Source organism: Saccopteryx bilineata, chromosome 6 (assembly GCF_036850765.1).
Source record: "Saccopteryx bilineata isolate mSacBil1 chromosome 6, mSacBil1_pri_phased_curated, whole genome shotgun sequence".
Lineage (NCBI taxonomy): Eukaryota > Metazoa > Chordata > Mammalia > Chiroptera > Emballonuridae > Saccopteryx > Saccopteryx bilineata.
The window spans coordinates 162,573,810-162,583,280 of record NC_089495.1 but is presented as its reverse complement, the minus strand read 5'-3'; the positions used below and the strand labels follow the sequence as shown (position 1 = coordinate 162,583,280).

Sequence of the window (9,471 nt, the reverse complement as noted above, 5' to 3'; positions counted from 1 at the left end):
CTCTAATTCTTTGTTTTGTTCGTTTGTTGTTTTCTTTTACAAAAGTACAAGAAACAGTTGTTTTTACATTTTTTTGCATCAAGGACTTATTAAATGCAAACAATACAGCTTTTCCTTGAATAAATATAAATATCCCCAAAGTGCACATAATGTGAGATATTCAACCTCGAAAGTCCTCAGGAGCAATGGGCTTCAACGTTTGAAAAAGTAAAAAAAAAAGAAAAAGAAAAAGTCATATCCAGCTTTGGCAGAATAGCTGGGATACAGCCTCCTTCCTAAGCACAGAGATTGCCGGTTGGATCCTAGGTCAGGGCACATACAGGAACAAATCTAGGTTCTTGTCTCTCCCTCTCTCTCAAATCAATAAATCAGAACAACAAAAAACTTAAAATCATTTCTGGCCAGATATGTAGTTTTTAAAAATAAAACATTTTAGCCTGACCTGTGGTGGCGCAGTGGATAAAGCGTCAACCTGGAATGCTGAAGTCGCCAGTTTGAAACCCTGGGCTTGCCTGGTCAAGGCACATATGGGAGTTGATGCTGCCAGCTCCTCCCCCCCTTCTCTCTCTGTCTCCTCTCTCTCTCTGTCTCTCCCTCTCCTCTCTAAAAAAATGAATAAATAAAAAAAAATTTTAAATAAAAACTTTAAAAAAATAGAACACTCGCCTGACCAGGTGGTGGCGCAGTGGATAGAGCGTCGGACTGGGATGTGGAAGGACCCAGGTTCGAGATCCCGAGGTCGCCAGCTTGAGCGCGGGCTCATCTGGCTTGAGCAAAAAGCTCACCAGCTTGGACCCAGTTGCTGGCTCCAGCGAGGGGTTACTCGGTCTGCTGAAGGCCCGCGGTCAAGGCACATATGAGAAAGCAATCAATGAACAACTAAGAAGTCGCAACGCGCAACGAAAAACTAATGATTGATGCTTCTCATCTCTCTCCATTCCTGTCTGTCTGTCCCTGTCTATCTCTGCCTCTGTAAAAAAAAAAAAAAAAAAAAATAGAACACTCGGCCCTGGCCGGTTTGCTCAGTGGTAGAGGGTTTGCTCAGTGGTAGAGCGTCGGCCTGGCGTGCAGAAGTCCCGGGTTCGATTCCCAACCAGGGCACACAGGAGAAGCGCCCATCTGCTTCTCCACCCTTCCCCCTCTCCTTCCTCTCTTGTCTCTCTCTTCCCCTCCCACAGCCGAGGCTCCATTGGAGCAAAGATAGCCCGGTCGCTGGGGATGGCTCCTTGGCCTCTGCCTCAGGCGCTAGAGTGGCTCTGGTCGCAACAGAGCGACGCCCCGGATGGGCAGAGCATAGTCTCCTGGTGGGCAGAGCGTCGCCCTTGGTGGGCGAGCCGGGTGGATCCCGGTCGGGCGCATGCGGGAGTCTGACTGTCTCTCCCCGTTTCCAGCTTCGGAAAAATACAAAAAAAAAAATAGAACGCTTGTGATCGAAAGAAAAGGGGAAACAAAAGGGGGAAACAATTGCAGACAAAGCTTGTGTAAATAAGGAGCGCCCACGCCCAGAAAATGCTATTAGAAAGCGCGAACGTACCAGTACCAGTTCGCTTTTGTTTTTTAGTGTGTGGGCATAGAAGACAAATTCCGACTAAGTCATGTTACCCACAATGGCTCTCGAACTCGCAGCTTCAGGGTTAGCAAGTCAACACCGTAACCATTAAGCCACTACTATTACACTAGGAACTAGGTCACATTATAGCCCTTTTGAATTGTAACATGCAGGCGGCTGCGTATGACGTCACGCCGGAAACAAAATCAACTATACTCGTCTACAGTGGAGTAGAATAGCAGTCCAGAACCGGGTGGGGGATGGGAGGCTGTGGATCTAAAACAAAGATAGGGTTTGGGATTGTAGTTGCGCTATTATTCTCTCTTTGGAAATAAAAGCAAGGCCCGGATAGACTCGAACCTTTACCCTCTTATGATATCAGACATTTCATTCACTGTGCCATACACACTCCGTCGCTACCCAATTCAACAGCGATGCTTCCTTAGAGATCTCAAGGACACACCAGCATTGACGTTGGCTTCCTGAGCTGCATGTAGGCTCCGCCCTTGCTGTGTCTGTAATGTACCAAGTGGCCCAGCACTTGTAGTTCTTTTCGGCCCTAGGCAAGCACAACCACTTGCGAAGAGAATCCACCTGGACTGCTTGGTGCACCTATAACTACTTAAGGACCGCGTGGCCTAACGGATAAGGCGTCTGACTTCGGATCAGAAGATTGAGGGTTCGAGTCCCTTCGTGGTCGATTCCCTTTTGGGCGAGCGGCTTATGACTGGAAGCTTAGCAATTCCACCCGGTTTCGTACCGCGTCCCCTCCTCCGGTCCTTTGGCCGCGGACATTTGCCTTCCAAAGACCACGGTCAGCTTCTTGGATGTGAGCTCGAGGTTGGCCCCTTTAAGTCTCAGCCGGCACTTCCCGGTCTACTAGTCTTGCTCTTGATCTTTTCGTGCAGCTCGGCAGTTGTATTCTCCGTTTCTCTAGTTGGCTTCACTCGACCTGTACGAGGTCCTGGTCTAGGAGTACGCTGTCCGGCCGCCGGCATGAAAGGGCTAAGTGAAGTTTATGTGTATGCTATTTGAGTGTTACCATGGACCACGTGGAGCCGGTATTTTATCTCGCCCCAGTGGCCTAATGGATAAGGCACTGGCCTCCTAAGCCAGGGATTGTGGGTTCGAGTCCCACCTGGGGTGGTCCTTGTATCTTTCCTCTATGGAAAATTTTGGTTCCGTGAACGCGTGGACTACCCTAGTTGTGCCAGGGCAACCAAGGGCTGCATCCTGCGTGGTCTGGACCCTGGGCATTGCGCCATCCCCGGAACCCGCGTGGTCTGGGCCCTGAGCATTGCGCCACCTCCGGAACCCTGCCTGCCCTCCTACAACGCCCCCGCGTTTATGATCGAGGTGTCTTCGCGAATCATTGTCGGCGCTTCCCTTCATCCCCTCGCAGTCCTGGATACACGCAGCACACACCCTATACCTGCAGGACGTGTCCTGCTCTCTAGTAGCGGCCTGTGAAGCTAGAAAAGTTGAGAGAAGGTGTTCCCGTTCATTGTGTAATGTGCTTCGGAGCCCCTTGCACTCAGGGGTCTTTAGTAGGATCCAAGAGCGGTGCAATGTAATCTTCAAAAACGTGTGCTTTACCCCAGGTGGGACTCGAACCCACAATCCCTGGCTTAGGAGGCCAGTGCCTTATCCATTAGGCCACTGGGGCTTGCAGGAAGCTGTGTTTCTATCTCTCCTTCTAGTAGGCGGTCTTACTCAAGTTCTAACAGGGAAGCAGCTACTGGGTCGCACGTTTACCGGGAATGCCAAGCTGGGATGAGCAAGGATAGGCCTCCGGAGCTCACTATCCACGGCGAGGATGGGGAAAGACGCTACTTTGGAAGGTGAGCTGACCAACTGCCAGCCACCGCACCCCAGAAGCACAGTAGGGCTGAGGCTGCCCAAACACCTGGACCATGGCGGGTGAGGACAAGGTTCGAGCCATTGTGCTCACCTCTACTGAACTGACAGAAAATCCAGGAATTTTAGGGAAAGGTCGTATAGGAAGTGAACAAGAACAGACTAGCCTCAACCATGAATAATGAAATGTGTTACTGAAAATCTTCGCCTTCACAGGACAAGGGACAACCAGAAGGAACAAATCCTTTCATCCTCATAGCAATATAGGTGTATATATACAAAAGGTATGTGTTACATACAAATGTATAACATACAGAAAAGAAATATATAAGCTAAATAGATATTTCACTGATACTTTGTTCCTTTAAAACTGTTAGTCTAAAAGTAGTACTGTAAGAATGAGACGGCACTCGAACACCAGATGTGCAGGCTTTATTAAAGGAGAAAGACCTGCCGGGGAACTTCTCCGGGAAAAAGGGCACCAAAAACAGACTGAGGCAAAATTTTATAGGGTTGGGGATAGCCTCGAGCAATGGTGTGCTGATGTTCGGCTTTCTGAATACTCCTCCTTGGGGCGATTGACCAGCTTCCTGGAACCCCTCTGTCCCAGGGGCTATTGTCCGGTAATTAAGGGTGGGGTCAAGCAGCCAAGCCGAACAGCAAAAGGGCAGTTGTAATTCTTGATAAATTCATGTATCTATCATTTCTCAACTCTGTGGTTACATATAAAAGAAAGGCAGTTATTAATTTTATAATACATGGTGAGGGGTGATGAGGAGAAAGAGGAGAAAAAATTGGAAAACTATTGCTTCTTCTTGAGAGAAGAAGAACCTTGCCAAGCCAAGTCCCCCATCCAGTTAAGGAGGTCGTCAATTTCCGTGCTGTGAGGTCTGAACCAGGCGATGTCTTCGAAAACCTGAGTGAGGAAGTAAAAAACATTTTGCGAGGTAATAATTGTGAATTGCTTGCTGTGAGTGCCGAGTGGACAGAGTGACATGGTGATACATGGTCTCCTGGATGAGCCTCATAAGATGTGCTGGTCTGGTTCCTCTCAAATGGGAGTACATGTGGAGATTTTTAGAGACAGGGAATCTGTTGGTGTAAGTTTTAGAAGGACTGAATATGTGTGGTTTAAAAGGAAGGGGGTTTGGAGAACATTCAGTAGAGAACTTCTTGGGCTGTGGGGTGGCTTCTTTCTGCTGTCATCCCTACCTATTTGATATTTCTCTCATGAAGTTCTCCTTGGGGTATTGGAGAATAGGAGTTGTTGGGCAGATAAAATATATTATGCTCACTTTGTTAAAGATGGCACTGCCCACATGGAAGCCCATCACCCAGGTGATATTAATGTGTGTTGGGGTGGGCTGTGGGCAGGCAGGATCCTTGTAGCCTAGGGCAGGGGTCCCCAAACTTTTTACACAGAGGGCCAGTTCACTGTCCCTCAGACCGTTGGAAAGCCAGACTAGAAAAAAAAAAAAAACTATGAACAAATCCCTATGCACACTGCACATATCTTATTTTAAAGTAAAAAAACAAAACAGGAACAAATACAATATTTAAAATAAAGAACAAGTAAATTTAAATCAACAAACTGACCAGTATTTCAATGGGAACTATGCTCCTCTCACTGACCACCAATGAAAGAGGTGCCCCTTCTGGAAGTGCAGCGGCAGCCGGATAAATGGCCTCAGGGGGCCGCATGTGGCCTGCGGGCCGTAGTTTGGGGACCCCTGGCCTAGGGCTTGGTTTTAGGACTAAGCCTTTCCCAACCTTTTTGATGTGGGGTGGTGCAATCCCATCATGCCTCAGAGAAGTGACTTTGTATCAGAGACTTCCTTATTTTGTATATTGGATTAAAGATTTTGATTTCTGCACTATAAAGTGGGGCAGACCAGGAGCTTGCTCGCTCGGTTACTGAGATTAGCATTAGAGGAGAGAGCAGAGAGAAGAGAAGAGAGAGGCCGTGTGGAGGAGGCCAGGAGAAGCAGCCAAGATGACAGAGTGCTGAAGGAAAAGCCAGTTTGTGCAAAGTTTGTGCAGGGAGAAGGAAGGAGATGAGAAACAGAGGTGAATAAGTCTGGTGAGCTAGAAACCTTTGATTCTAGGAAACTCGGATAAGTCAGTAGCTTTGTGAGCACTGAATGAGTGGGTTTTGGAGCCCAGTGTGTTTTTACTTGCCTGCCAGCTGCAAGCTAGGATTAAAGAAGATGGCCTACCAGTTTTTGGCTCTGTTGTTTCATTACCATCTGTCCAAATCCAATGCGAACCTGCATGGGCCAGGCTGCTGTGATGGTGGCCTTGGCCACTGGCTTCACAGGAGTGTAGGAGCATTTGATTTTAGGTAATCCTAGAGATTTCTCTGTTCGGGCCTGTAGGAACTTGATAAAGAAGCAAACAAGCATTAAAATTAGGCACAGAATTAGGATTGGTCCTATAGTTGGTGCTAGCATGTAGAACAAGGGGTTTTTCCACCACTGTTTGGAGTAGGGGTCAGTACCGGCCTGGCCACTGCGGATTCATTCTAGAAGTTTTTGGAGAGAGTTGATATTCTCTTCGACCAAGCCAGACTCGTTAATGTAGTAGCAACACTGTTCCTGTAAGAAGAGGCAAGTACCGCCCTTCTCTGCTGTTAGTAGATCTAAAGCCCTCTGGTTTTGTAGGTCGACCTGAGCTAGAGAGGTCAGTTGTCTCTGAAGGGAGGCTAGAGAGGTGGCTGAATTATCAGGGGCCTGTTCCAGGTCTGCTTTTAGTTGGTTAGTAGTCCATATACTATGACCTAAGTCAGCCCCGCCTATCCCTAGAGCCACTATAGAGGTGGCAAGGGTAAGACCAAGGAGGACCAGGAGGAAGGCAGCCCATTTATTCATGCTTGTTCTCAGCTGGTTTGAAAATTCTTCCTCTCCATAATATGTTAGTTGTGGCGCAACTATTACCAGGACACAAGGGAGGGGGGAAGAGGTGTTTAAGGTTTTTAGAATGGCTCCATTGCACCAGAAATGAGTTCCGTTAGGGCTGGTTAGAGAAGTTTTTGGGGGTTTTTTTTGGTATTTTTCTGAAGCTGGAAACGGGGAGAGACAGTCAGACAGACTCCCGCATGCGCCCGACCGGGATCCACCCAGCATGCCCACCAGGGTCGATGCTCTGCCCACCAGTGTGCAATGCTCTGCCCCTCCGGGGCGTCGCTCTGTTGAGACCAGAGCCACTCTAGTGCCTGGGGCAGAGGCCAAGGAGCCATCCCCAGCGCCCGGGCCATCTTTGCTCCAATGGAGCCTCAGCTGCAGGAGGGGAAGAGAGAGAGAGGAAGGAGAGGGGGAGGGGTGGAGAAGCAAATGGGCACCTCTCCTGTGTGCCCTGGCTGGAATCGAACCCAGGACTTCTGCATGCCAGGCTGACGTTCTACCACTGAGCCAACCAGCCAGGGCCAAGAGAAATTTTGATTGGGATAGTTTTATTACATAATGGGGTAGGCCGATTGGTGTAGCAAATTGAGAGAGTTGAGGTGGGGTCTTCTTGGAAGAGAGGAACCCCAGAAAGAGAAAAAGGGGCTGGATTTTTGGTGATGTTGAGTGGGTAGGGTAAAGGAACTGCAGTGATGGGAGGCCTGTTTAAAAAGGCACAGAGCCTGACCAGGCGGTGGCGCAGTGGATAGAGCATCGAACTGGGATGCAGAGGACCCGGGTTCGAGACCCCGAGCTCACCAGCTTGAGTGTGGACTCATCTGGTTTGAGGAAAAGCCCACCAGCTTGAACCCAAGGTCGCTGGCTCCAGCAAGGGGTTACTCGGTCTGCTGAAGGCCCGCGGTCAAGGCACATGTGAGAAAGCAATCAATGAACAACTAAGGTGTTGCAACACGCAACGCAAAACTAATGATTGATGCTTCTCATCTCTCTCCGTTCCTGTCTGTCTGTCCCTGTCTATCCCTCCCTCTGACTCACTCTCTGTCTCTGTAAAATATAAATAAATAAATAAAAAATTTTAAAAATTATAAAAAAAAAAAAAAGGCACAGAGAGCCTGACCTGTGGTGGTGCAGTGGGATAAAGCGTCGACCTGAAACGCTGAGGTTTGCGGGTTTGAAACCTGGGCTTGCCTAGTCAAGGCACATATGGGAGTTGATACTTCCTGCTCCTCCCCCCTTCTCTCTCTTTCTCTCTCCTCTCTAAAATAGAATAAAGTCTTAAAAAAAAAAAAGGCACAGAGAAAGTAGTGAGAAGTGTTGTATACAAAGTGAGGTTGAGAACTTGGATGCCCTGCTTAATGAGTCCTAGCCATGAGAAAGGTTGGGAGTAGGGGTGTATTTATAGAGTTTCAGATTTTCTGTTTCGCGAGGGCAGGTTTCAGAGTTGGTGTGTAGGGTTAGGTAGCTTTTTCCAATTTTCTGATTGATGAAGGTCTGCATGTGGTTCTGTAAGAAACTAGTAAACAAATGTAAGAGGCAGGGTCCAAAAGTTAGAAAAATAAATAGGAGTGAGTGGATTAATGAAAGGCAATAGTCGAGACACCTAGTTGGTGTGAAACCACTGATTCCATGTTTCAGTTTGTTTTTTACGAATACGCTGGGCTTCAGAGGGAGAGAGAATAGGAATAAGACAGGGAAGTGGCCAGTCCCCCTGCCCCTAGACCTACTTCTGTAGAGATTCCTAAAGCAACAAGAAGAGGGCCTGGCCTGACCTGTGGTGGCGCAGTGAATAAAGTGTCAACCTGGAAATGCTGAGGTTGCCGGTTCAAAACCCTGGGCTTGCCTGTTCAAGGCACATATGGGAGTTGATGCTTCCTGCTCCTCCCCACCTTCTCTTTCTCTCTTTCTCTCTCTCCTCTCTATAATGAATAAACAAAAAAATCTAAAAAAAAAAAAAAAAAAAAAAAAAAAAAAAAAAAAAAAAAAAAGAAGAGGGCCTGACCAGGCGGTGGCGAAGTGGATAGAGCGTCGGACTGGGATACCGAGGACCCAGGTTCGAGACCCCAAGGTCGCCAGCTTGAGCGCGGGCTCATCTGGTTTGAGCAAAAGCTCACCAGCTTGGACCTAAGATCACTGGCTCAAGCAAGGGTTTACTTGGTCTGCTAAAGGCCCACGGTCAAGGCACATATGAGAAGCAATCAATGAACAACTAAGGTGTCGCAATGCGCATCAAAAAACTAATGATTGATGCTTCTCCGTTCCTGTCTGTCTATCCCTCTCTCTGACTCTGACTCTCTCTCTGTAAAAAAAAAAAAAAAAAAAGAATTACCTTTACTGCTTGTTTGGTCCTTAGATTGACGGGTAGTGTACTAGGAAGTGAAAGAGGCTCATGGAGTGGGATTAAGGTGATATTTTGGGTGAGATAGATTAGGGTACAGGTTTTCATCTAATTAGTAGGGAGACACATATAGGTGTTGGTCCCATACAAGTAGAAAGCCCCTGATTGGGTGAGGCAGGCTGAGAGGTGAATAGAGAATAGAAGGACAAGGGGTCAGTTTCATTACTCTGTTTCTGAGCTCCAGATGGTCAGGGTAGAGGAAAGAGCCGCCCTAATAAGTGGGGAGAGCAGAGGATTGTTAGCTAGGGTGACTGATTAAACATTCTTTGAAAACCAGTTTTCTGACTGTACAAATTCTTTTTTTTCTGTACAGACTTCCTACAATCTGCACAAACCTTCTACAACTTACATAAACCTTCAGCTTTCATGCACTTTCTTTTCCAGAAATAACTGGCCTTCATAACAGCTTGCTTTTCCTTTTTCTTTCAAAAATATTTCCATATCTTATACCTTCTATTATCAAAACCATACAATTCCTTTCTAGTCAGAACTTTTGATTTAAAAATTCTTAACTTTTAGTGATAGTTAAGTTGACTTTCTTTTTACCCTAGTTTCTTAAAAGAGTCCTTAGTGAGTTTTTTATACATTCGCCATACGTAGACCAACCAGCTTCCGGTTTCTGGTTGGAGTAAGGAATGCCATTTTTCTACTTTAGCAGCAGTGGGAGTTGTCAGGATCACAGTGTGTGGACCTGTCCACATGAAAGTCAGTCCTTGGGTGATATACTGCTGGAAGCGCCTCTTGGACAGTCTCTGAACAGTTTGCTGAGT

At 47.3% G+C, this 9,471-nt stretch overlaps 3 non-coding genes across 3 annotated transcripts; 2 read left to right on the top strand and 1 right to left on the bottom strand.

The window, feature by feature from the left end:
* Nucleotides 1-2,176: 2,176 nt before the first annotated feature.
* TRNAR-UCG (transfer RNA arginine (anticodon UCG)) lies at nucleotides 2,177-2,249 on the top strand. Its single transcript has one exon. It is a non-coding gene; the product is annotated as a tRNA-Arg (tRNA).
* Nucleotides 2,250-2,622: 373 nt separating this feature from the next.
* On the top strand, nucleotides 2,623-2,695 carry TRNAR-CCU (transfer RNA arginine (anticodon CCU)). The gene has a single exon. It is a non-coding gene; the product is annotated as a tRNA-Arg (tRNA).
* A 447-nt stretch (nucleotides 2,696-3,142) lies between these two features.
* TRNAR-CCU (transfer RNA arginine (anticodon CCU)) lies at nucleotides 3,143-3,215 on the bottom strand. Its single transcript has one exon. It is a non-coding gene; the product is annotated as a tRNA-Arg (tRNA).
* Nucleotides 3,216-9,471: the final 6,256 nt, after the last annotated feature.